The 25,354-nt window shown below is 43.6% G+C and overlaps 21 non-coding genes and 1 pseudogene across 21 annotated transcripts; all 22 read right to left on the minus strand.

The window, feature by feature from the left end:
• Nucleotides 1–112: 112 nt before the first annotated feature.
• LOC136735424 (5S ribosomal RNA) lies at nucleotides 113–231 on the minus strand. The gene has a single exon (XR_010811033.1). It is a non-coding gene; the product is annotated as a 5S ribosomal RNA (ribosomal RNA).
• A 1,058-nt stretch (nucleotides 232–1,289) lies between these two features.
• Nucleotides 1,290–1,408, minus strand: LOC136735436 (5S ribosomal RNA). Its single transcript, XR_010811039.1, has one exon. It is a non-coding gene; the product is annotated as a 5S ribosomal RNA (ribosomal RNA).
• Nucleotides 1,409–2,474: 1,066 nt separating this feature from the next.
• Nucleotides 2,475–2,593, minus strand: LOC136735547 (5S ribosomal RNA). The gene has a single exon (XR_010811084.1). It is a non-coding gene; the product is annotated as a 5S ribosomal RNA (ribosomal RNA).
• Nucleotides 2,594–3,648: 1,055 nt separating this feature from the next.
• On the minus strand, nucleotides 3,649–3,767 carry LOC136735218 (5S ribosomal RNA). Its single transcript, XR_010810838.1, has one exon. It is a non-coding gene; the product is annotated as a 5S ribosomal RNA (ribosomal RNA).
• A 1,065-nt stretch (nucleotides 3,768–4,832) lies between these two features.
• LOC136735284 (5S ribosomal RNA) lies at nucleotides 4,833–4,951 on the minus strand. The gene has a single exon (XR_010810901.1). It is a non-coding gene; the product is annotated as a 5S ribosomal RNA (ribosomal RNA).
• A 1,066-nt stretch (nucleotides 4,952–6,017) lies between these two features.
• On the minus strand, nucleotides 6,018–6,136 carry LOC136735354 (5S ribosomal RNA). The gene has a single exon (XR_010810968.1). It is a non-coding gene; the product is annotated as a 5S ribosomal RNA (ribosomal RNA).
• Nucleotides 6,137–7,192: 1,056 nt separating this feature from the next.
• On the minus strand, nucleotides 7,193–7,311 carry LOC136735188 (5S ribosomal RNA). The gene has a single exon (XR_010810809.1). It is a non-coding gene; the product is annotated as a 5S ribosomal RNA (ribosomal RNA).
• Nucleotides 7,312–8,377: 1,066 nt separating this feature from the next.
• LOC136735405 (5S ribosomal RNA) lies at nucleotides 8,378–8,496 on the minus strand. The gene has a single exon (XR_010811014.1). It is a non-coding gene; the product is annotated as a 5S ribosomal RNA (ribosomal RNA).
• Nucleotides 8,497–9,562: 1,066 nt separating this feature from the next.
• LOC136735406 (5S ribosomal RNA) lies at nucleotides 9,563–9,681 on the minus strand. The gene has a single exon (XR_010811015.1). It is a non-coding gene; the product is annotated as a 5S ribosomal RNA (ribosomal RNA).
• Nucleotides 9,682–10,738: 1,057 nt separating this feature from the next.
• Nucleotides 10,739–10,857, minus strand: LOC136735981 (5S ribosomal RNA). The gene has a single exon (XR_010811508.1). It is a non-coding gene; the product is annotated as a 5S ribosomal RNA (ribosomal RNA).
• A 1,055-nt stretch (nucleotides 10,858–11,912) lies between these two features.
• LOC136735374 (5S ribosomal RNA) lies at nucleotides 11,913–12,031 on the minus strand. Its single transcript, XR_010810985.1, has one exon. It is a non-coding gene; the product is annotated as a 5S ribosomal RNA (ribosomal RNA).
• Nucleotides 12,032–13,097: 1,066 nt separating this feature from the next.
• LOC136735343 (5S ribosomal RNA) lies at nucleotides 13,098–13,216 on the minus strand. The gene has a single exon (XR_010810960.1). It is a non-coding gene; the product is annotated as a 5S ribosomal RNA (ribosomal RNA).
• A 1,066-nt stretch (nucleotides 13,217–14,282) lies between these two features.
• Nucleotides 14,283–14,401, minus strand: LOC136735416 (5S ribosomal RNA). Its single transcript, XR_010811025.1, has one exon. It is a non-coding gene; the product is annotated as a 5S ribosomal RNA (ribosomal RNA).
• A 1,065-nt stretch (nucleotides 14,402–15,466) lies between these two features.
• On the minus strand, nucleotides 15,467–15,585 carry LOC136735386 (5S ribosomal RNA). Its single transcript, XR_010810995.1, has one exon. It is a non-coding gene; the product is annotated as a 5S ribosomal RNA (ribosomal RNA).
• Nucleotides 15,586–16,650: 1,065 nt separating this feature from the next.
• LOC136735301 (5S ribosomal RNA) lies at nucleotides 16,651–16,769 on the minus strand. Its single transcript, XR_010810919.1, has one exon. It is a non-coding gene; the product is annotated as a 5S ribosomal RNA (ribosomal RNA).
• Nucleotides 16,770–17,823: 1,054 nt separating this feature from the next.
• On the minus strand, nucleotides 17,824–17,942 carry LOC136735411 (5S ribosomal RNA). The gene has a single exon (XR_010811020.1). It is a non-coding gene; the product is annotated as a 5S ribosomal RNA (ribosomal RNA).
• Nucleotides 17,943–18,997: 1,055 nt separating this feature from the next.
• LOC136735505 (uncharacterized) lies at nucleotides 18,998–19,117 on the minus strand (annotated as a pseudogene).
• A 1,066-nt stretch (nucleotides 19,118–20,183) lies between these two features.
• Nucleotides 20,184–20,302, minus strand: LOC136735300 (5S ribosomal RNA). The gene has a single exon (XR_010810918.1). It is a non-coding gene; the product is annotated as a 5S ribosomal RNA (ribosomal RNA).
• Nucleotides 20,303–21,358: 1,056 nt separating this feature from the next.
• Nucleotides 21,359–21,477, minus strand: LOC136735812 (5S ribosomal RNA). The gene has a single exon (XR_010811339.1). It is a non-coding gene; the product is annotated as a 5S ribosomal RNA (ribosomal RNA).
• A 1,055-nt stretch (nucleotides 21,478–22,532) lies between these two features.
• LOC136735361 (5S ribosomal RNA) lies at nucleotides 22,533–22,651 on the minus strand. The gene has a single exon (XR_010810973.1). It is a non-coding gene; the product is annotated as a 5S ribosomal RNA (ribosomal RNA).
• Nucleotides 22,652–23,706: 1,055 nt separating this feature from the next.
• On the minus strand, nucleotides 23,707–23,825 carry LOC136735370 (5S ribosomal RNA). The gene has a single exon (XR_010810981.1). It is a non-coding gene; the product is annotated as a 5S ribosomal RNA (ribosomal RNA).
• A 1,066-nt stretch (nucleotides 23,826–24,891) lies between these two features.
• Nucleotides 24,892–25,010, minus strand: LOC136735360 (5S ribosomal RNA). Its single transcript, XR_010810972.1, has one exon. It is a non-coding gene; the product is annotated as a 5S ribosomal RNA (ribosomal RNA).
• Between the last annotated feature and the right edge of the window lie 344 nt (nucleotides 25,011–25,354).

Consider the following 25,354-nt stretch of genomic DNA (forward strand, 5'->3'; position numbering starts at 1 on the left):
CTATTGTATGCCTGTGTATTTGGGGAAGTCAAATCTGAAATAATGATGAAATTGCGTGTATCCAAAGTTAAAACTCGTGATTTGTCGCCCTCTGGTGTGTAAAAGATGCAAAAGCTTACAGCACCTGGTATTCCCAGGCGGTCTCCCATCCAAGTACTGACCAGGCCCGAGCCTGCTTAGCTTCCGAGATCGGACGAGATCGGGCGTATTCAGGCTAGTATGGCCGTAAGCCAGGGAGGCTGTCCCTGACGCTCTACTTAAAGGGAAGGCAATATCCGTTTCTGCCGCTCATACTTGCAGTTGAACTGTCTCTCTACTCTAAAGTCCGGGACACACCAGCGCGCCGCAGACAGTCCCTGCTAACACGAAACGTTGTGGCAACGTTGTGCGTTAGCTGGGGTGCCACACCAGAGCGGAACTATATATTACAAAACGAACACATTGTCTTGATAAAACAGCTGTAATTGAGTGCCTGACACGCCAGTCAAGCGCAATCTTGAGAAGGTGTGCATTTCAGTAAGGATTTCAATTGACATGCAGTATGAAACTGAAAGGAGGTTGCATCACTATGATGCATAACATTGCATGTATTGTATTTTCAAGTGTGTGCATTCATCCTGTTGTCATTTTGTTTTGAAAGTAGAAGAATCATTTTTGCTGAGGTTGCTGAGACAAATGTAAACCAGTAAAACATATGAAGAGAAACAAACCTTGAATATAAGTTCAGTTGTTTAAACATTTGACAAACTATGGTGAGGGGGTAAGAAAACACACAAATCCAGCAGCTCCTGTATTTCAATACACCAGAACCCAATATTATTGGCGAGTCGGGTAGTCCATCATCACAGTTCGAGGGCAGGCATCATTTCAGTAATTTCATCCCGTTGCATTCACATCCGTGCCTTGAATGAGATTGAATGTGATCTTTGCTCTCAAGTATGTTCCCAAGTTTTACACTTTCGTGCTTTGCATGAATGGGAATGGAACCGTGTGTGTTGAATGAGGCTCCTTGTGAGCACTGAACTTTGTCCGGTGGAGTTCCTTTTTGTGTTGCTGTAATTGTGTCATTTCTCGATGAGAAAGATTAGGCAACATTTAGTCACTTCTAGCCATGATGCTCAATTTATTTATGAATGTACCCTAGTTACTAGGGACCGTTTACGTTGGAGAACAAGATCTATTGTATGCCTGTGTATTTGGGGAAGTCAAATCTGAAATAATGATGAAATTGCGTGTATCCAAAGTTAAAACTCGTGATTTGTCGCCCTCTGGTGTGTAAAAGATGCAAAAGCTTACAGCACCTGGTATTCCCAGGCGGTCTCCCATCCAAGTACTGACCAGGCCCGAGCCTGCTTAGCTTCCGAGATCGGACGAGATCGGGCGTATTCAGGCTAGTATGGCCGTAAGCCAGAAAGGCTGTCCCTGACGCTCTACTTAAAGGGAAGGCAATATCCGTTTCTGCCGTTCATACTTACAGTTGAACTGTCTCTCTACTCTAAAGCCCGGGACACAGCAGCGCGCCGCAGATAGTCCCTGCTAACACGCCACGTTGTGGCAACATTGTGGCAACGTTGTGCGTTAGCTGGGGTGCCACACCAGACCGGAACTATATATTACAAAACGAACACATTGTCTTGATAAAACAGCTGTAATTGAGTGCCTGACACGCCAGTCAAGCGCAATCTTGAGAAGGTGTGCATTTCAGTAAGGATTTCAATTGACATGCAGTATGAAACTGAAAGGAGGTTGCATCACTATGATGCATAACATTGCATGTATTGTATTTTCAAGTGTGTGCATTCATCCTGTTGTCATTTTGTTTTGAAAGCAGAAGAATCATTCAACAGGTTGCTGAGACAAATGTAAACCAGTAAAACATATGAAGAGAAACAAACCTTGAATATAAGTTCAGTTGTTTAAACATTTGACAAACTATGGTGAGGGGGTAAGAAAACAAACAAATCCAGCAGCTCCTGTATTTCAATACACCAGAACCCAATATTATTGGCGAGTCGGGTAGTCCATCATCACAGTTCGAGGGCAGGCATCATTTCAGTAATTTCATCCCGTTGCATTCACATCCGTGCCTTGAATGAGATTGAATGTGATCTTTGCTCTCAAGTATTGTCCCAAGTTTTACACTTTCGTGCTTTGCATGAATGGGAATGGAACCGTGTGTGTTGAATGAGGCTCCTTGTGAGCACTGAACTTTGTCCGGTGGAGTTCCTTTTTGTGTTGCTGTAATTGTGTCATTTCTCGATGAGAAAGATTAGGCAACATTTAGTCACTTCTAGCCATGATGCTCAATTTATTTACGAATGTACACTAGTTACTAGGGACCGTTTACGTTGGAGAACAAGATCTATTGTATGCCTGTGTATTTGGGGAAGTCAAATCTGAAATAATGATGAAATTGCGTGTATCCAAAGTTAAAACTCGTGATTTGTCGCCCTCTGGTGTGTAAAAGATGCAAAAGCTTACAGCACCTGGTATTCCCAGGCGGTCTCCCATCCAAGTACTGACCAGGCCCGAGCCTGCTTAGCTTCCGAGATCGGATGAGATCGGGCGTATTCAGGCTAGTATGGCCGTAAGCCAGAGAGGCTGTCCCTGACGCTCTACTTAAAGGGAAGGCAATATCCGTTTCTGCCGCTCATACTTGCAATTGAACTGTCTCTCTACTCTAAAGTCCGGGACACACCAGCGCGCCGCAGACAGTCCCTGCTAACACGAAACGTTGTGGCAACGTTGTGCGTTAGCTGGGGTGCCACACCAGACCGGAACTATATATTACAAAACGAACACATTGTCTTGATAAAACAGCTGTAATTGAGTGCCTGACACGCCAGTCAAGCGCAATCTTGAGAAGGTGTGCATTTCAGTAAGGATTTCAATTGACATGCAGTATGAAACTGAAAGGAGGTTGCATCACTATGATGCATAACATTGCATGTATTGTATTTTCAAGTGTGTGCATTCATCCTGTTGTCATTTTGTTTTGAAAGCAGAAGAATCATTCAACAGGTTGCTGAGACAAATGTAAACCAGTAAAACATATGAAGAGAAACAAACCTTGAATATAAGTTCAGTTGTTTAAACATTTGACAAACTATGGTGAGGGGGTAAGAAAACACACAAATCCAGCAGCTCCTGTACTTCAATACACCAGAACCCAATATTATTGGCGAGTCGGGTAGTCCATCATCACAGTTCGAGGGCAGGCATAATTTCAGTAATTTCATCCCGTTGCATTCACATCCGTGCCTTGAATGAGATTGAATGTGATCTTTGCTCTCAAGTATGTTCCCAAGTTTTACACTTTCGTGCTTTGCATGAATGGGAATGGAACCGTATGTGTTGAATGAAGCTCCTTGTGAGCACTGAACTTTGTCCGGTGGAGTTCCTTTTTGTGTTGCTGTAATTGTGTCATTTCTCGATGAGAAAGATTAGGCAACATTTAGTCACTTCTAGCCATGATGCTCAATTTATTTACGAATGTACCCTAGTTACTAGGGACCGTTTACGTTGGAGAACAAGATCTATTGTATGCCTGTGTATTTGGGGAAGTCAAATCTGAAATAATGATGAAATTGCGTGTATCCAAAGTTAAAACTCGTGATTTGTCGCCCTCTGGTGTGTAAAAGATGCAAAAGCTTACAGCACCTGGTATTTCCAGGCAGTCTCCCATCCAAGTACTGACCAGGCCCAAGCCTGCTTAGCTTCCGAGATCGGACGAGATCGGGCGTATTCAGGCTAGTATGGCCGTAAGCCAGGAAGGCTGTCCCTGACGCTCTACTTAAAGGGAAGGCAATATCCGTTTCTGCCGTTCATACTTACAGTTGAACTGTCTCTCTACTCTAAAGCCCGGGACACACCAGCGCGCCGCAGACAGTCCCTGCTAACACGCCACGTTGTGGCAACATTGTGGCAACGTTGTGCGTTAGCTGGGGTGCCACACCAGACCGGAACTATATTTTACAAAACGAACACATTGTCTTGATAAAACAGCTGTAATTGAGTGCCTGACACGCCAGTCAAGCGCAATCTTGAGAAGGTGTGCATTTCAGTAAGGATTTCAATTGACATGCAGTATGAAACTGAAAGGAGGTTGCATCACTATGATGCATAACATTGCATGTATTGTATTTTCATGTGTGTGCATTCATCCTGTTGTCATTTTAATTTGAAAGCAGAAGAATCATTCAACAGGTTGCTGAGACAAATTTAACCAGTAAAACATATGAAGAGAAACAAACCTTGAATATAAGTTCAGTTGTTTAAACATTTGACAAACTATGGTGAGGGGGTAAGAAAACACACAAATCCAGCAGCTCCTGTATTTCAATACACCAAAACCCAATATTATTGGCGAGTCGGGCAGTCCATCATCACAGTTCGAGGGCAGGCATCATTTCAGTAATTTCATCCCGTTGCATTCACATCCGTGCCTTGAATGAGATTGAATGTGATCTTTACTCTCAAGTATATTTCCAAGTTTTACACTTTCATGCTTTGCATGAATGGGAATGGAACCGTGTGTGTTGAATGAAGCTCCTTGTGAGCACTGAACTTTGTCCAGTGGAGTTCCTTTTTGTGTTGCTGTAATTGTGTCATTTCTTGATGAGAAAGATTAGGCAACATTTAGTCACTTCTAGCCATGATGCTCAATTTATTTACGAATGTACGCTAGTTACTAGGGACCGTTTACGTTGGAGAACAAGATCTATTGTATGCCTGTGTATTTGGGGAAGTAAAATCTGAAATAATGATGAAATTGCGTGTATCCAAAGTTAAAACTCGTGATTTGTCGCCCTCTGGTGTGTAAAAGATGCAAAAGCTTACAGCACCTGGTATTCCCAGGCAGTCTCCCATCCAAGTACTAACCAGGCCAGAGCCTGCTTAGCTTCTGAGATCGGACGAGATCGGGCGTATTCAGGCTAGTATGGCCGTAAGCCAGAGAGGCTGTCCCTGACGCACTACTTAAAGGGAAGGCAATATCCGTTTCTGCCGCTCATACTTGCAGTTGAACTGTCTCTCTACTCTAAAGTCCGGGACACACCGGCGAAGAAAAGACAGTCCCTGCTAACACGCCACGTTGTGGCAACGTTGTGGCAACGTTGTGCGTTAGCTGGGGTGCCACACCAGACCGGAACTATATTTTACAAAACGAACACATTGTCTTGATAAAACAGCTGTAATTGAGTGCCTGACACGCCAGTCAAGCGCAATCTTGAGAAGGTGTACATTTCAGTAAGGATTTCAATTGACATGCAGTATGAAACTGAAAGGAGGTTGCATCACTATGATGCATAACATTGCATGTATTGTATTTTCAAGTGTGTGCATTCATCCTGTTGTCATTTTGTTTTGAAAGCAGAAGAATCATTCAACAGGTTGCTGAGACAAATGTAAACCAGTAAAACATATGAAGAGAAACAAACCTTGAATATAAGTTCAGTTGTTTAAACATTTGACAAACTATGGTGAGGGGGTAAGAAAACACACAAATCCAGCAGCTCCTGTACTTCAATACACCAGAAGCCAATATTATTGGTGAGTCGGGTAGTCCATCATCACAGTTCGAGGGCAGGCATCATTTCAGTAATTTCATCCCGTTGCATTCACATCCGTGCCTTGAATGAGATTGAATGTGATCTTTGCTCTCAAGTATGTTCCCAAGTTTTACACTTTCGTGCTTTGCATGAATGGGAATGGAACCGTGTGTGTTGAATGAGGCTCCTTGTGAGCACTGAACTTTGTCCGGTGGAGTTCCTTTTTGTGTTGCTGTAATTGTGTCATTTCTTGATGAGAAAGATTAGGCAACATTTAGTCACTTCTAGCCATGATGCTCAATTTATTTACGAATGTACCCTAGTTACTAGGGACCGTTTACGTTGGAGAACAAGATCTATTGTATGCCTGTGTATTTGGGGAAGTAAAATCTGAAATAATGATGAAATTGTGTGTATCCAAAGTTAAAACTCGTGATTTGTCGCCCTCTGGTGTGTAAAAGGTGCAAAAGCTTACAGCACCTGGTATTCCCAGGCGGTCCCCCATCCAAGTACCGACCAGGCCCGAGCCTGCTTGGTTTCCGAGATCGGACGAGATCGGGCGTATTCAGGCTAGTATGGCCGTAAGCCAGGGAGGCTGTCCCTGATGCTCTACTTAAAGGGAAGGCAATATCCGTTTCTGCCGTTCATACTTACAGTTGAACTGTCTCTCTACTCTAAAGCCCGGGACACAGCAGCGCGCCGCAGACAGTCCCTGCTAACACGCCATGTTGTGGCAACGTTGTGCGTTAGCTGGGGTGCCACACCAGACCGGAACTATATTTTACAAAAAAAAACACATTGTCTTGATAAAACAGCTGTAATTGAGTGCCTGACACGCCAGTCAAGCGCAATCTTGAGAAGGTGTGCATTTCAGTAAGGATTTCAATTGACATGCAGTATGAAACTGAAAGGAGGTTGCATCACTATGATGCATAACATTGCATGTATTGTATTTTCAAGTGTGTGCATTCATCCTGTTGTCATTTTGTTTTGAAAGCAGAAGAATCATTCAACAGGTTGCTGAGACAAATGTAAACCAGTAAAACATATGAAGAGAAACAAACCTTGAATATAAGTTCAGTTGTTTAAACATTTGACAAACTATGGTGAGGGGGTAATAAAACACACAAATCCAGCAGCTCCTGTATTTCAATACACCAGAACCCAATATTATTGGCGAGTCGGGTAGTCCATCATCACAGCTCGAGGGCAGGCATCATTTCAGTAATTTCATCCCGTTGCATTCACATCCGTGCCTTGAATGAGATTGAATGTGATCTTTGCTCTCAAGTATGTTCCCAAGTTTTACACTTTCGTGCTTTGCATGAATGGGAATGGAACCGTGTGTGTTGAATGAGGCTCCTTGTGAGCACTGAACTTTGTCCGGTGGAGTTCCTTTTTGTGTTGCTGTAATTGTGTCATTACTCGATGAGAAAGATTAGGCAACATTTAGTCACTTCTAGCCATGATGCTCAATTTATTTACGAATGTACCCTAGTTACTAGGGACCGTTTACGTTGGAGAACAAGATCTATTGTATGCCTGTGTATTTGGGGAAGTAAAATCTGAAATAATGATGAAATTGTGTGTATCCAAAGTTAAAACTCGTGATTTGTCGCCCTCTGGTGTGAAAAAGGTGCAGAAGCTTACAGCACCTGGTATTCCCAGGCGGTCTCCCATCCAAGTACTGACCAGACCCGAGCCTGCTTGGCTTCCGAGATCGGACGAGATCGGGCGTATTCAGGCTAGTATGGCCGTAAGCCAGGGAGGCTGTCCCTGACGCTCTACTTAAAGGGAAGGCAATATCCGTTTCTGCCGTTCATACTTACAGTTGAACTGTCTCTCTACTCTAAAGCCCGGGACACACCAGCGCGCTGCAGACAGTCCCTGCTAACACGCCACGTTGTGGCAACGTTGTGGCAACGTTGTGCGTTAGCTGGGGTGCCACACCAGACCGGAACTATATTTTACAAAACGAACACATTGTCTTGATAAAACAGCTGTAATTGAGTGCCTGACTTGCCAGTCAAGCGCAATCTTGAGATGGTGTGCATTTCAGTAAGGATTTCAATTGACATGCAGTATGAAACTGAAAGGAGGTTGCATCACTATGATGCATAACATTGCATGTATTGTATTTTCAAGTGTGTGCATTCATCCTGTTGTCATTTTGTTATGAAAGCACAAGAATCATTCAACAGGTTGCTGAGACAAATGTAAACCAGTAAAACATATGAAGAGAAACAAACCTTGAATATAAGTTCAGTTGTTTAAACAATTGACAAACTATGGTGAGGGGGTAAGAAAACACACAAATCCAGCAGCTCCTGTATTTCAATACACCGGAACCCAATATTATTGGCGAGTCGGGTAGTCCATCATCACAGTTCGAGGGCAGGCATCATTTCAGTAATTTCATCCCGTTGCATTCACATCCGTGCCTTGAATGAGATTGAATGTGATCTTTGCTCTCAAGTATGTTCCCAAGTTTTACACTTTTGTGCTTTGCATGAATGGGAATGGAACCGTGTGTGTTGAATGAGGCTCCTTGTGAGCACTGAACTTTGTCCGGTGGAGTTCCTTTTTGTGTTGCTGTAATTGTGTCATTTCTCGATGAGAAAGATTAGGCAACATTTAGTCACTTCTAGCCATGATGCTCAATTTATTTACGAATGTACCCTAGTTACTAGGGACCGTTTACGTTGGAGAACAAGATCTATTGTATGCCTGTGTATTTGGGGAAGTCAAATCTGAAATAATGATGAAATTGTGTGTATCAAAAGTTAAGACTCGTGATTTGTCGCCCTCTGGTGTGTAAAAGGTGCAAAAGCTTACAGCACCTGGTATTTCCAGGCGGTCTACCATCCAAGTACTGACCAGGCCCGAGCCTGCTTGGCTTCCGAGATCGGTCGAGATCGGGCGTATTCAGGCTAGTATGGCTGTAAGCGAGGGAGGCTGTCCCTGACGCTCTACTTAAAGGGAAGGCAATATCCGATTCTGCCGTTCATACTTACAGTTGAACTGTCTCTCTACTCTAAAGCCCGGGACACACCAGCGCGCCGCAGACAGTCCCTGCTAACACGCCACGTTGTGGCAACATTGTGGCAACGTTGTGCGTTAGCTGGGGTGCCACACCAGACCGGAACTATATATTACAAAACGAACACATTGTCTTGATAAAACAGCTGTAATTGAGTGCCTGACACGCCAGTCAAGCGCAATCTTGAGAAGGTGTGCATTTCAGTAAGGATTTCAATTGACATGCAGTATGAAACTGAAAGGAGGTTGCATCACTATGATGCATAACATTGCATGTATTGTATTTTCAAGTGTGTGCATTCATCCTGTTGTCATTTTGTTTTGAAAGCAGAAGAATCATTCAACAGGTTGCTGAGACAAATGTAAACCAGTAAAACATATGAAGAGAAACAAACCTTGAATATAAGTTCAGTTGTTTAAACATTTGACAAACTATGGTGAGGGGGTAAGAAAACACACAAATCCAGCAGCTCCTGTATTTCAATACACCAGAACCCAATATTATTGGCGAGTCGGGTAGTCCATCATCACAGTTCGAGGGCAGGCATCATTTCAGTAATTTCATCCCGTTGCATTCACATCCGTGCCTTGAATGAGATTGAATGTGATCTTTGCTCTCAAGTATGTTCCCAAGTTTTACACTTTCGTGCTTTGCATGAATGGGAATGGAACCGTGTGTGTTGAATGAGGCTCCTTGTGAGCACTGAACTTTGTCCGGTGGAGTTCCTTTTTGTGTTGCTGTAATTGTGTCATTTCTCGATGAGAAAGATTAGGCAACATTTAGTCACTTCTAGCCATGATGCTCAATTTATTTACGAATGTACCCTAGTTACTAGGGACCGTTTACGTTGGAGAACAAGATCTATTGTATGCCTGTGTATTTGGGGAAGTCAAATCTGAAATAATGATGAAATTGTGTGTATCAAAAGTTAAGACTCGTGATTTGTCGCCCTCTGGTGTGTAAAAGGTGCAAAAGCTTACAGCACCTGGTATTTCCAGGCGGTCTACCATCCAAGTACTGACCAGGCCCGAGCCTGCTTGGCTTCCGAGATCGGTCGAGATCGGGCGTATTCAGGCTAGTATGGCTGTAAGCGAGGGAGGCTGTCCCTGACGCTCTACTTAAAGGGAAGGCAATATCCGATTCTGCCGTTCATACTTACAGTTGAACTGTCTCTCTACTCTAAAGCCCGGGACACACCAGCGCGCCGCAGACAGTCCCTGCTAACACGCCACGTTGTGGCAACATTGTGGCAACGTTGTGCGTTAGCTGGGGTGCCACACCAGACCGGAACTATATATTACAAAACGAACACATTGTCTTGATAAAACAGCTGTAATTGAGTGCCTGACACGCCAGTCAAGCGCAATCTTGAGAAGGTGTGCATTTCAGTAAGGATTTCAATTGACATGCAGTATGAAACTGAAAGGAGGTTGCATCACTATGATGCATAACATTGCATGTATTGTATTTTCAAGTGTGTGCATTCATCCTGTTGTCATTTTGTTTTGAAAGCAGAAGAATCATTCAACAGGTTGCTGAGACAAATGTAAACCAGTAAAACATATGAAGAGAAACAAACCTTGAATATAAGTTCAGTTGTTTAAACATTTGACAAACTATGGTGAGGGGGTAAGAAAACACACAAATCCAGCAGCTCCTGTATTTCAATACACCAGAACCCAATATTATTGGCGAGTCGGGTAGTCCATCATCACAGTTCGAGGGCAGGCATCATTTCAGTAATTTCATCCCGTTGCATTCACATCCGTGCCTTGAATGAGATTGAATGTGATCTTTGCTCTCAAGTATGTTCCCAAGTTTTACACTTTCGTGCTTTGCATGAATGGGAATGGAACCGTGTGTGTTGAATGAGGCTCCTTGTGAGCACTGAACTTTGTCCGGTGGAGTTCCTTTTTGTGTTGCTGTAATTGTGTCATTTCTCGATGAGAAAGATTAGGCAACATTTAGTCACTTCTAGCCATGATGCTCAATTTATTTACGAATGTACCCTAGTTACTAGGGACCGTTTACGTTGGAGAACAAGATCTATTGTATGCCTGTGTATTTGGGGAAGTCAAATCTGAAATAATGATGAAATTGCGTGTATCCAAAGTTAAAACTCGTGATTTGTCGCCCTCTGGTGTGCAAAAGCTTACAGCACCTGGTATTCCCAGGCGGTCTCCCATCCAAGTACTGACCAGGCCCGAGCCTGCTTGGCTTCCGAGATCGGACGAGATCGGGCGTATTCAGGCTAGTATGGCCATAAGCCAGGGAGGCTGTTCCTGACGCTCTACTTAAAGGGAAGGCAATATCCGTTTCTGCCGTTCATACTTACAGTTGAACTGTCTCTCTACTCTAAAGCCCGGGACACACCAGCGCGCCGCAGACAGTCCCTGCTAACACGCCACGTTGTGGCAACGTTGTGCGTTAGCTGGGGTGCCACACCAGACCGGAACTATATTTTACAAAACGAACACATTGTCTTGATAAAACAGCTGTAATCGAGAGCCTGACACGCCAGTCAAGCGCAATCTTGAGAAGGTGTGCATTTCAGTAAGGATTTCAATTGACATGCAGTATGAAACTGAAAGGAGGTTGCATCACTATGATGCATAACATTGCATGTATTGTATTTTCAAGTGTGTGCATTCATCCTGTTGTCATTTTGTTTTGAAAGCAGAAGAATCATTCAACAGGTTTCTGAGACAAATGTAAACCAGTAAAACATATGAAGAGAAACAAACCTTGAATATAAGTTCAGTTGTTTAAACATTTGACAAACTATGGTGAGGGGGTAAGAAAACACACAAATCCAGCAGCTCCTGTATTTCAATACACCAGAACCCAATATTATTGGCGAGTCGGGTAGTCCATCATCACAGTTCGAGGGCAGGCATCATTTCAGTAATTTCATCCCGTTGCATTCACATGCGTGCCTTGAATGAGATTGAATGTGATCTTTGCTCTCAAGTATGTTCCCAAGTTTTACACTTTCGTGCTTTGCATGAATGGGAATGGAAACGTGTGTGTTGAATGAGTCTCCTTGTGAGCACTGAACTTTGTGCGGTGGAGTTCCTTTTTGTGTTGCTGTAATTGTGTCATTTCTTGATGAGAAAGATTAGGCAACATTGAGTCACTTCTAGCCATGATGCTCAATTAATTTACGAATGTACCCTAGTTACTAGGGACCGTTTACATTGGAGAACAAGATCTATTGTATGCCTGTGTATTTGGGGAAGTAAAATCTGAAATAATGATGAAATTGTGTGTATCCAAAGTTAAAACTCGTGATTTGTCGCCCTCTGGTGTGTAAAAGGTGCAAAAGCTTACAGCACCTGGTATTCCCAGGCGGTCTCCCATCCAAGTACTGACCAGGCCCGAGCCTGCCTGGCTTCCGAGATCGGTCGAGATCGGGCGTATTCAGGCTAGTATGGCCGTAAGCCAGGGAGGCTGTCCTTGACGCTCTACTTAAAGGGAAGGCAATATCCGTTTCTGCCGATCATACTTACAGTTGAACTGTCTCTCTACTCTAAAGCCCGGGACACACCAGCGCGCCGCAGACAGTCCCTGCTAACACGCCACGTTGTGGCAACGTTGTGGCAACGTTGTGCGTTAGCTGGGGTGCCACACCAGACCGGAACTATATTTTACAAAACGAACACATTGTCTTGATAAAACAGCTGTAATTGAGTGCCTGACTTGCCAGTCAAGCGCAATCTTGAGATGGTGTGCATTTCAGTAAGGATTTCAATTGACATGCAGTATGAAACTGAAAGGAGGTTGCATCACTATGATGCATAACATTGCATGTATTGTATTTTCAAGTGTGTGCATTCATCCTGTTGTCATTTTGTTTTGAAAGCACAAGAATCATTCAACAGGTTGCTGAGACAAATGTAAACCAGTAAAACATATGAAGAGAAACAAACCTTGAATATAAGTTCAGTTGTTTAAACATTTGACAAACTATGGTGAGGGGGTAAGAAAACACACAAATCCAGCAGCTCCTGTAGTTCAATACACCGGAACCCAATATTATTGGCGAGTCGGGTAGTCCATCATCACAGTTCGAGGGCAGGCATTATTTCAGTAATTTCATCCCGTTGCATTCACATCCATGCCTTGAATGAGATTGAATGTGATCTTTGCTCTCAAGTATGTTCCCAAGTTTTACACTTTCGTGCTTTGCATGAATGGGAATGGAACCGTGTGTGTTGAATGAGGCTCCTTGTGAGCACTGAACTTTGTCCGGTGGAGTTCCTTTTTGTGTTGCTGTAATTGTGTCATTTCTCGATGAGAAAGATTAGGCAACATTTAGTCACTTCTAGCCATGATGCTCAATTTATTTACGAATGTACCCTAGTTACTAGGGACCGTTTACGTTGGAGAACAAGATCTATTGTATGCCTGTGTATTTGGGGAAGTCAAATCTGAAATAATGATGAAATTGTGTGTTTCAAAAGTTAAAACTCGTGATTTGTCGCCCTCTGGTGTGTAAAAGGTGCAAAAGCTTACAGCACCTGGTATTTCCAGGCGGTCTACCATCCAAGTACTGACCAGGCCCGAGCCTGCTTGGCTTCCGAGATCGGACGAGATCGGGCGTATTCAGGCTAGTATGGCTGTAAGCCAGGGAGGCTGTCCCTGACGCTCTACTTAAAGGGAAGGCAATATCCGTTTCTGCCGTTCATACTTACAGTTGAACTGTCTCTCTACTCTAAAGCCCGGGACACACCAGCGCGCCGCAGACAGTCCCTGCTAACACGCCACGTTGTGGCAACATTGTGGCAACGTTGTGCGTTAGCTGGGGTGCCACACCAGACCGGAACTATATATTACAAAACGAACACATTGTCTTGATAAAACAGCTGTAATTGAGTGCCTGACACGCCAGTCAAGCGCAATCTTGAGAAGGTGTGCATTTCAGTAAGGATTTCAATTGACATGCAGTATGAAACTGAAAGGAGGTTGCATCACTATGATGCATAACATTGCATGTATTGTATTTTCAAGTGTGTGCATTCATCCTGTTGTCATTTTGTTTTGAAAGCAGAAGAATCATTCAACAGGTTGCTGAGACAAATGTAAACCAGTAAAACATATGAAGAGAAACAAACCTTGAATATAAGTTCAGTTGTTTAAACATTTGACAAACTATGGTGAGGGGGTAAGAAAACACACAAATCCAGCAGCTCCTGTATTTCAATACACCAGAACCCAATATTATTGGCGAGTCGGGTAGTCCATCATCACAGTTCGAGGGCAGGCATCATTTCAGTAATTTCATCCCGTTGCATTCACATCCGTGCCTTGAATGAGATTGAATGTGATCTTTGCTCTCAAGTATGTTCCCAAGTTTTACACTTTCGTGCTTTGCATGAATGGGAATGGAACCGTGTGTGTTGAATGAGGCTCCTTGTGAGCACTGAACTTTGTCCGGTGGAGTTCCTTTTTGTGTTGCTGTAATTGTGTCATTTCTCGATGAGAAAGATTAGGCAACATTTAGTCACTTCTAGCCATGATGCTCAATTTATTTACGAATGTACCCTAGTTACTAGGGACCGTTTACGTTGGAGAACAAGATCTATTGTATGCCTGTGTATTTGGGGAAGTAAAATCTGAAATAATGATGAAATTGCGTGTATCCAAAGTTAAAACTCGTGATTTGTCGCCCTCTGGTGTGTAAAAGATGCAAAAGCTTACAGCACCTGGTATTCCCAGGCGGTCTCCCATGCAAGTACTGACCAGGAACGAGCCTGCTTAGCTTCCGAGATCGGACGAGATCGGGCGTATTCAGACTAGTATGGCCGTAAGCCAGGAATGCTGTCCCTGACGCTCTACTTAAAGGGAAGGCAATATCCGTTTCTGCCGTTCATACTTACAGTTGAACTGTCTCTCTACTCTAAAGCCCGGGACACACCAGCGCGCCGCAGACAGTCCCTGCTAACACGCCACGTTGTGGCAACATTGTGGCAACGTTGTGCGTTAGCTGGGGTGCCACACCAGACCGGAACTATATTTTACAAAACGAACACATTGTCTTGATAATACAGCTGTAATTGAGTGCCTGACATGCCAGTCAAGCGCAATCTTGAGAAGGTGTGCATTTCAGTAAGGATTTCAATTGACATGCAGTATGAAACTGAAAGGAGGTTGCATCACTATGATGCATAACATTGCATGTATTGTATTTTCAAGTGTGTGCATTCATCCTGTTGTCATTTTGTTTTGAAAGCACAAGAATCATTCAACAGGATGCTGAGACAAATGTAAACCAGTAAAACATATGAAGAGAAACAAACCTTGAATATAAGTTCAGTTGTTTAAACATTTGACAAACTATGGTGAGGGGTAAGAAAACACACAAATCCAGCAGCTCCTGTATTTCAATACACCAGAACCCAATATTATTGGCGAGTCGGGTAGTCCATCATCACAGTTCGAGGGCAGGCATCATTTCAGTAATTTCATCCCGTTGCATTCACATGCGTGCCTTGAATGAGATTGAATGTTATCTTTACTCACAAGTACGTTCCCAAGTTTTACACTTTCGTGGTTTGCATGAATGGGAATGGAACCGTGTGTGTTGAATGATGCTCCTTGTGAGCACTGAACTTTGTGCGGTGGAGTTCCTTTTTTGTTGCTGTAATTGTGTCATTTCTTGATGAGAAAGATTAGGCAACATTTAGTCACTTCTAGCCATGATGCTCAATTTATTGACGAATGTACCCTAGTTACTAGGGACCGTTTACGTTGGAGAACAAGATCTATTGTATGCCTGTGTATTTGGGGAAGTAAAATCTGAAATAATTATGAAATTGTGTGTATCCAAAGTTAAAACTCGTGATTTGTCGCCCTCTGGTTTATTAAAAGGTGCAGAAGCTTACAGCACCTGGTATTCCCAGGCGGTCTCCAACCCAAGTACTGAGCAGGCCCGAGCCTGCTTAGCTTCCGAGATCGGACGAGATCGGGCGTATTCAGGCTAGTATGGCCGCAAGCCAGTGAGGCTGTCCCTGACGCTCTACTTAAAGGGAAGGCAATATCCGTTTCTGCCGTTCATACTTACAGTTGAACTGTCTCTCTACTCTAAAGCCCGGGACACACCAGCGCGCCGCAGACAGTCCCTGCTAACACGCCACGTTGTGGCAACGTTGTGGCAACGTTGTGCGTTAGCTGGGGTGCCACACCAGACCGGAACTATATTTTACAAAACGAACACATTGGCTTGATAAAACAGCTGTAATTGAGTGCCTGACACGCCAGTCAAGCGCAATCTTGAGAAGGTGTGCATTTCAGTAAGGATTTCAATTGACATGCAGTATGAAACTGAAAGGAGGTTGCATCACTATGATGCATAACATTGCATGTATTGTATTTTCAAGTGTGTGCATTCATCCTGTTGTCATTTTGTTTTGAAAGCAGAAGAATCATTCAACAGGTTGCTGAGACAAATGTAAACCAGTAAAACATATGAAGAGAAACAAACCTTGAATATAAGTTCAGTTGTTTAAACATTTGACAAACTATGGTGAGGGGGTAAGAAAACACACAAATCCAGCAGCTCCTGTATTTCAATACACCAGAACCCAATATTATTGGCGAGTCGGGTAGTCCATCATCACAGTTCGAGGGCAGGCATCATTTCAGTAATTTCATCCCGTTGCATTCACATCCGTGCCTTGAATGAGATTGAATGTTATCATTACTCTCAAGTACGTTCCCAAGTTTTACACTTTCGTGCTTTGCATGAATGGGAATGGAACCGTGTGTGTTGAATGATGCTCCTTGTGAGCACTGAACTTTGTCCGGTGGAGTTCCTTTTTTGTTGCTGTAATTGTGTCATTTCTCGATGAGAAAGATTAGGCAACATTTAGTCACTTCTAGCCATGATGCTCAATTTATTTACGAATGTACCCTAGTTACTAGGGACCGTTTACGTTGGAGAACAAGATCTATTGTATGCCTGTGTATTTGGGGAAGTCAAATCTGAAATAATGATGAAATTGCGTGTATCCAAAGTTAAAACTCGTGATTTGTCGCCCTCTGGTGTGTAAAAGATGCAAAAGCTTACAGCACCTGGTATTCCCAGGCGGTCTCACATCCAAGTACTGACCAGGCCCGAGCCTGCTTAGCTTCCGAGATCGGACGAGATCAGGCGTATTCAGGCTAGTATGGCCGTAAGCCAGGGAGGCTGTCCCTGACGCTCTACTTAAAGGGAAGGCAATATCCGTTTCTGCCGCTCATACTTGCAGTTGAACTGTCTCTCTACTCTAAAGTCCGGGACACACCAGCGCGCCGCAGACAGTCCCTGCTAACACGAAACGTTGTGGCAACGTTGTGCGTTAGCTGGGGTGCCACACCAGACCGGAACTATATATTACAAAACGAACACATTGTCTTGATAATACAGCTGTAATTGAGTGCCTGACACGCCAGTCAAGCGCAATCTTGAGAAGGTGTGCATTTCAGTAAGGATTTCAATTGACATGCAGTATGAAACTGAAAGGAGGTTGCATCACTATGATGCATAACATTGCATGTATTGTATTTTCAAGTGTGTGCATTCATCCTGTTGTCATTTTGTTTTGAAAGCAGAAGAATCATTCAACAGGTTGCTGAGACAAATGTAAACCAGTAAAACATATGAAGAGAAACAAACCTTGAATATAAGTTCAGTTGTTTAAACATTTGACAAACTATGGTGAGGGGGTAAGAAAACACACAAATCCAGCAGCTCCTGTATTTCAATACACCAGAACCCAATATTATTGGCGAGTCGGGTAGTCCATCATCACAGTTCGAGGGCAGGCATCATTTCAGTAATTTCATCCCGTTGCATTCACATCCGTGCCTTGAATGAGATTGAATGTTATCATTACTCTCAAGTACGTTCCCAAGTTTTACACTTTCGTGCTTTGCATGAATGGGAATGGAACCGTGTGTGTTGAATGATGCTCCTTGTGAGCACTGAACTTTGTCCGGTGGAGTTCCTTTTTTGTTGCTGTAATTGTGTCATTTCTTGATGAGAAAGATTAGGCAACATTTAGTCACTTCTAGCCATGATGCTCAATTTATTGACGAATGTACCCTAGTTACTAGGGACCGTTTACGTTGGAGAACAAGATCTATTGTATGCCTGTGTACTTGGGGATGTAAAATCTGAAATAATGATGAAATTGCGTGTATCCAAAGTTAAAACTCGTGATTTGTCGCCCTCTGGTTTGTAAAAGGTGCAAAAGCTTACAGCAACTGGTATTCCCAGGCGGTCTCCCATCCAAGTACTGACGAGGCCCAAGCCTGCTTAGCTTCCGAGATCGGACGAGATCGGGCGTATTCAGGCTAGCATGGCCGTAAGCCAGGGAGGCTGTCCCTGACGCTCTACTTAAAGGGAAGGCAATATCCGTTTCTGCCGCTCATACTTGCAGTTGAACTGTCTCTCTACTCTAAAGTCCGGGACACACCAGCGCACCGCAGACAGTCCCTGCTAACACGAAACGTTGTGGCAACGTTGTGCGTTAGCTGGGGTGCCACACCAGACCGGAACTATATATTACAAAACGAACACATTGTCTTGATAATACAGCTGTAATTGAGTGCCTGACACGCCAGTCAAGCGCAATCTTGAGAAGGTGTGCATTTCAGTAAGGATTTCAATTGACATGCAGTATGAAACTGAAAGGAGGTTGCATCACTATGATGCATAACATTGCATGTATTGTATTTTCAAGTGTGTGCATTCATCCTGTTGTCATTTTGTTTTGAAAGCAGAAGAATCATTCAACAGGTTGCTGAGACAAATGTAAACCAGTAAAACATATGAAGAGAAACAAACCTTGAATATAAGTTCAGTTGTTTAAACATTTGACAAACTATGGTGAGGGGGTAAGAAAACACACAAATCCAGCTGCTCCTGTATTTCAATACACCAGAACCCAATATTATTGGCGAGTCGGGTAGTCCAACATCACAGTTCGAGGGCAGGCATCATTTCAGTAATTTCATCCCGTTGCATTCACATCCGTGCCTTGAATGAGATTGAATGTGATCTTTGCTCTCAAGTATGTTCCCAAGTTTTACACTTTCGTGCTTTGCATGAATGGGAATGGAACCGTGTGTGTTGAATGAGGCTCCTTGTGAGCACTGAACTTTGTCCGGTGGAGTTCCTTTTTGTGTTGCTGTAATTGTGTCATTTCTCGATGAGAAAGATTAGGCAACATTTAGTCACTTCTAGCCATGATGCTCAATTTATTTACGAATGTACCCTAGTTACTAGGGACCGTTTACGTTGGAGAACAAGATCTATTGTATGCCTGTGTATTTGGGGAAGTCAAATCTGAAATAATGATGAAATTGCGTGTATCCAAAGTTAAAACTCGTGATTTGTCGCCCTCTGGTGTGTAAAAGATGCAAAAGCTTACAGCACCTGCTATTCCCAGGCGGTCTCCCATCCAAGTACTGACCAGGCCCGAGCCTGCTTGGCTTCAGAGATCGGACGAGATCGGGCGTATTCAGGCTAGTATTTTCCGTAAGCCAGGGAGGTTGTCCCTGACGCTCTACTTAAAGGGAAGGCAATATCCGTTTCTGCCGTTCATACTTACAGTTGAACTGTCTCTCTACTCTAAAGCCCGGGACACACCAGCGCGCCGCAGACAGTCCCTGCTAACACGCCACGTTGTGGCAGCGTTGTGGCAACGTTGTGCGTTAGCTGGGGTGCCACACCAGACCGGAACTATATATTACAAAACGAACACATTGTCTTGATAAAACAGCTGTAATTGAGTGCCTGACACGCCAGTCAAGCGCAATCTTGAGAAGGTGTGCATTTCAGTAAGGATTTCAATTGACATGCAGTATGAAACTGAAAGGAGGTTGCATCACTATGATGCATAACATTGCATGTATTGTATTTTCAAGTGTGTGCATTCATCCTGTTGTCATTTTGTTTTGAAAGCAGAAGAATCATTCAACAGGTTGCTGAGACAAATGTAAACCAGTAAAACATATGAAGAGAAACAAACCTTGAATATAAGTTCAGTTGTTTAAACATTTGACAAACTATGGTGAGGGGGTAAGAAAACACACAAATCCAGCAGCTCCTGTATTTCAATACACCAGAACCCAATATTATTGGCGAGTCGGGTAGTCCATCATCACAGTTCGAGGGCAGGCATCATTTCAGTAATTTCATCCCGTTGCATTCACATCCGTGCCTTGAATGAGATTGAATGTGATCTTTGCTCTCAAGTATGTTCCCAAGTTTTACACTTTCGTGCTTTGCATGAATGGGAATGGAACCGTGTGTTTTGAATGAGGCTCCTTGTGAGCACTGAACTTTGTCCGGTGGAGTTCCTTTTTGTGTTGCTGTAATTGTGTCATTTCTCGATGAGAAAGATTAGGCAACATTTAGTCACTTCTAGCCATGATGCTCAATGTATTTACGAATGTACCCTAGTTACTAGGGACCGTTTACGTTGGAGAACAAGATCTATTGTATGCCTGTGTATTTGGGGAAGTCAAATCTGAAATAATGATGAAATTGCGTGTATCCAAAGTTAAAACTCGTGATTTGTCGCCCTCTGGTGTGTAAAAGATGCAAAAGCTTACAGCACCTGGTATTCCCAGGCGGTCTCCCATCCAAGTACTGACCAGGCCCGAGCCTGCATAGCTTCCGAGATCGGACGAGATCGGGCGTATTCAGGCTAGTATGGCAGTAAGCCAGGGAGGCTGTCCCTGACGCTCTACTTAAAGGGAAGGCAATATCCGTTTCTGCCGCTCATACTTACAGTTGAACTGTCTCTCTACACTCATGCCGGGGACACACCAGCGCGCCGCAGACAGTCCCTGCTAACACGCCACGTTGTGGCAACGTTGTGCGTTAGCTGGGGTGCCACACCAGACCGGAACTATATTTTACAAAAAAAAACACATTGTCTTGATAAAACAGCTGTAATTGAGTGCCTGACACGCCAGTCAAGCGCAATCTTGAGAAGGTGTGCATTTCAGTAAGGATTTCAATTGACATGCAGTATGAAAATGAAAGGAGGTTGCATCACTATGATGCATAACATTGCATGTATTGTATTTTCAAGTGTGTGCATTCATCCTGTTGTCATTTTGTTTTGAAAGCAGAAGAATCATTCAACAGGTTGCTGAGACAAATGTAAACCAGTAAAACATATGAAGAGAAACAAACCTTGAATATAAGTTCAGTTGTTTAAACATTTGACAAACTATGGTGAGGGGGTAAGAAATGACACAAATCCAGCAGCTCCTGTATTTCAATACACCAGAAGCCAATATTATTGGCGAGTCGGGTAGTCCATCATCACAGTTCGAGGGCAGGCATCATTTCAGTAATTTCATCCCGTTGCATTCACATCCGTGCCTTGAATGAGATTGAATGTGATCTTTGCTCTCAAGTATGTTCCCAAGTTTTACACTTTCGTGCTTTGCATGAATGGGAATGGAACCGTGTGTGTTGAATGAGGCTCCTTGTGAGCACTGAACTTTGTCCGGTGGAGTTCCTTTTTGTGTTGCTGTAATTGTGTCATTTCTTGATGAGAAAGATTAGGCAACATTTAGTCACTTCTAGCCATGATGCTCAATTTAGTTACGAATGTACCCTAGTTACTAGGGACCGTTTACGTTGGAGAACAAGATCTATTGTATGCCTGTGTATTTGGGGAAGTAAAATCTGAAATAACGATGAAATTGTGTGTATCCAAAGTTAAAACTCGTGATTTGTCGCCCTCTGGTGTGTAAAAGGTGCAAAAGCTTACAGCACCTGGTATTCCCAGGCGGTCTCCCATCCAAGTACTGACCAGGCCCGAGCCTGCTTGGCTTCCGAGATCGGACGAGATCGGGCGTATTCAGGCTAGTATGGCCGTAAGCCAGGTAGGCTGTCCACGACGCTCTACTTAAAGGGAAGGCAATATCCGTTTCTGCCGTTCATACTTACAGTTGAACTGTCTCTCTACTCTAAAGTCCGGGACACACCAGCGCGCCGCAGACAGTCCCTGCTAACACGCCACGTTGTGGCAACGTTGTGCGTTAGCTGGGGTGCCACACCAGACCGGAACTATATTTTACAAAACGAACACATTGTCTTGATAAAACAGCTGTAATTGAGTGCCTGACACGCCAGTCAAGCGCAATCTTGAGAAGGTGTGCATTTCAGTAAGGATTTCAATTGACATGCAGTATGAAACTGAAGGGAGGTTGCATCACTATGATGCATAACATTGCATGTATTGTATTTTCAAGTGTGTGCATTCATCCTGTTGTCATTTTGTTTTGAAAGCAGAAGAATCATTCAACAGGTTGCTGAGACAAATGTAAACCAGTAAAACATATGAAGAGAAACAAACCTTGAATATAAGTTCAGTTGTTTAAACATTTGACAAACTATGGTGAGGGGGTAAGAAAACACACAAATCCAGCAGCTCCTGTATTTCAATACACCAGAACCCAATATTATTGGCAAGTCGGGTAGTCCATCATCACAGTTCGAGGGCAGGCATCATTTCAGTAATTTCATCCCGTTGCATTCACATCCGTGCCTTGAATGAGATTGAATGTGATCTTTGCTCTCAAGTATGTTCCCAAGTTTTACACTTTCGTGCTTTGCATGAATGGGAATGGAACCGTGTGTGTTGAATGATGCTCCTTGTGAGCACTGAACTTTGTCCGGTGGAGTTCCTTTTTGTGTTGCTGTAATTGTGTCATTTCTTGATGAGAAAGATTAGGCAACATTTAGTCACTTCTAGCCATGATGCTCAATTTATTGACGAATGTACCCTAGTTACTAGGGACCGTTTACGTTGGAGAAGAAGATCTATTGTATGCCTGTGTATTTGGGGAAGTAAAATCTGAAATAATGATGAAATTGCGTGTATCCAAAGTTAAAACTCGTGATTTGTCGCCCTCTGGTGTGTAAAAGGTGCAAAAGCTTACAGCACCTGGTATTCTCAGGCGGTCAACCATCCAAGTACCGACCAGGCCTGAGCCTGCTTGGCTTCCAAGATCGGACGAGATCGGGCGTATTCAGGCTAGTATGGCCGTAAGCCAGGGAGGCTGTCCCTGACGCTCTACTTAAAGGGAAGGCAATATCCGTTTCTGCCGTTCATACTTACAGTTGAACTGTCTCTCTACTCTAAAGCCCGGGCCACACCAGCGCGCCGCAGACAGTCCCTGCCAACACGCCACGTTGTGGCAACGTTGTGCGTTAGCTGGGGTGCCACTGCAGACCGGAACTATATTTTACAAAACGAACACATTGTCTTGATAAAACAGCTGTAATTGAGTGCCTGACACGCCAGTCAAGCGCAATCTTGAGAAGGTGTGCATTTCAGTAAGGATTTCAATTGACATGCAGTATGAAACTGAAAGGAGGTTGCATCACTATGATGCATAACATTGCATGTATTGTATTTTCAAGTGTGTGCATTCATCCTGTTGTCATTTTGTTTTGAAAGCAGAAGAATCATTCAACAGGTTGCTGAGACAAATGTAAACCAGTAAAATATATGAAGAGAAACAAACCTTGAATATAAGTTCAGTTGTTTAAACATTTGACAAACTATGGTGAGGGAGTAAGAAAACACACAAATCCAGCAGCTCCTGTATTTCAATACACCAGAACCCAATATTATTGGCGAGTCGGGTAGTCCATCATCACAGTTCGAGGGCAGGCATCATTTCAGTAATTTCATCCCGTTGCATTCACATCCGTGCCTTGAATGAGATTGAATGTGATCTTTGCTCTCAAGTATGTTCCCAAGTTTTACACTTTCGTGCTTTGCATGAATGGGAATGGAACCGTGTGTGTTGAATGAGTCTCCTTGTGAGCACTGAACTTTGTGCGGTGGAGTTCCTTTTTGTGTTGCTGTAATTGTGTCATTTCTTGATGAGAAAGATTAGGCAACATTGAGTCACTTCTAGCCATGATGCTCAATTAACTTACGAATGTACCCTAGTTACTAGGGACCGTTTACGTTGGAGAACAAGATCTATTGTATGCCTGTGTATTTGGGGAAGTAAAATCTGAAATAATGATGAAATTGTGTGTATCCAAAGTTAAGACTCGTGATTTGTCGCCCTCTGGTGTGTAAAAGGTGCAAAAGCTTACAGCACCTGGTATTCCCAGGTGGTCTCCCATCCAAGTACTGACCAGGCCCGAGCCTGCCTGGCTTCCGAGATCGGTCGAGATCGGGCGTATTCAGGCTAGTATGGCCGTAAGCCAGGAAAGCTGTCCCTGACGCTCTACTTAAAGGGAAGGCAATATCCGTTTCTGCCGTTCATACTTACAGTTGAACTGTCTCTCTACTCTAAAGCCCGGGACACACCAGCGCGCCGCAGACAGTCCCTGCTAACACGCCACGTTGTGGCAACGTTGTGGCAACGTTGTGCGTTAGCTGGGGTGCCACACCAGACCGGAACTATATTTTACAAAACGAACACATTGTCTTGATAAAACAGCTGTAATTGAGTGCCTGACACGCCAGTCAAGCGCAATCTTGAGAAGGTGTGCATTTCAGTAAGGATTTCAATTGACATGCAGTATGAAACTGAAAGGAGGTTGCATCACTATGATGCATAACATTGCATGTATTGTATTTTCAAGTGTGTGCATTCATCCTGTTGTCATTTTGTTTTGAAAGCAGAAGAATCATTCAACAGGTTGCTGAGACAAATGTAAACCAGTAAAACATATGAAGAGAAACAAACCTTGAATATAAGTTCAGTTGTTTAAACATTTGACAAACTATGGTGAGGGGGTAAGAAAACACACAAATCCAGCAGCTCCTGTATTTCAATACACCAGAACCCAATATTATTGGCGAGTCGGGTAGTCCATCATCACAGTTCGAGGGCAGGCATCATTTCAGTAATTTCATCCCGTTGCATTCACATCCGTGCCTTGAATGAGATTGAATGTGATCTTTGCTCTCAAGTACGTTCCAAAGTTTTACACTTTCGTGCTTTGCATGAATGGGAATGGAACCGTGTGTGTTGAATGAGACTCCTTGTGAGCACTGAACTTTGTCCGGTGGAGTTCCTTTTTGTGTTGCTGTAATTGTGTCATTTCTCGATGAGAAAGATTAGGCAACATTTAGTCACTTCTAGCCATGATGCTCAATTTATTTACGAATGTACCCTAGTTACTAGGGACCGTTTACGTTGGAGAACAAGATCTATTGTATGCCTGTGTATTTGGGGAAGTAAAATCTGAAATAATTATGAAATTGTGTGTATCCAAAGTTAAAACTCGTGATTTGTCGCCCTCTGGTGTGTAAAAGGTGCAGAAGCTTACAGCACCTGGTATTCCCAGGCGGTCTCCCATCCAAGTACTGACCAGACCCGAGCCTGCTTGGCTTCAGAGATCGGACGAGATCGGGCGTATTCAGGCTAGTATGGCCGTAAGCCAGGGAGGCTGTCCCTGACGCTCTACTTAAAGGGAAGGCAATATCCGTTTCTGCCGCTCATACTTGCAGTTGAACTGTCTCTCTACTCTAAAGTCCGGGACACACCAGCGCGCCGCAGACAGTCCCTGCTAACACGAAACGTTGTGGCAACGTTGTGCGTTAGCTGGGGTGCCACACCAGACCGGAACTATATTTTACAAAACGAACACATTGTCTTGATAATACAGCTGTAATTGAGTGCCTGACACGCCAGTCAAGCGCAATCTTGAGAAGGTGTGCATTTCAGTAAGGATTTCAATTGATATGCAGTATGAAACTGAAAGGAGGTTGCATCACTATGATGC

The sequence above is a fragment of the Amia ocellicauda genome, unplaced genomic scaffold, assembly GCF_036373705.1.
Source record: "Amia ocellicauda isolate fAmiCal2 unplaced genomic scaffold, fAmiCal2.hap1 HAP1_SCAFFOLD_41, whole genome shotgun sequence".
NCBI lineage: Eukaryota > Metazoa > Chordata > Actinopteri > Amiiformes > Amiidae > Amia > Amia ocellicauda.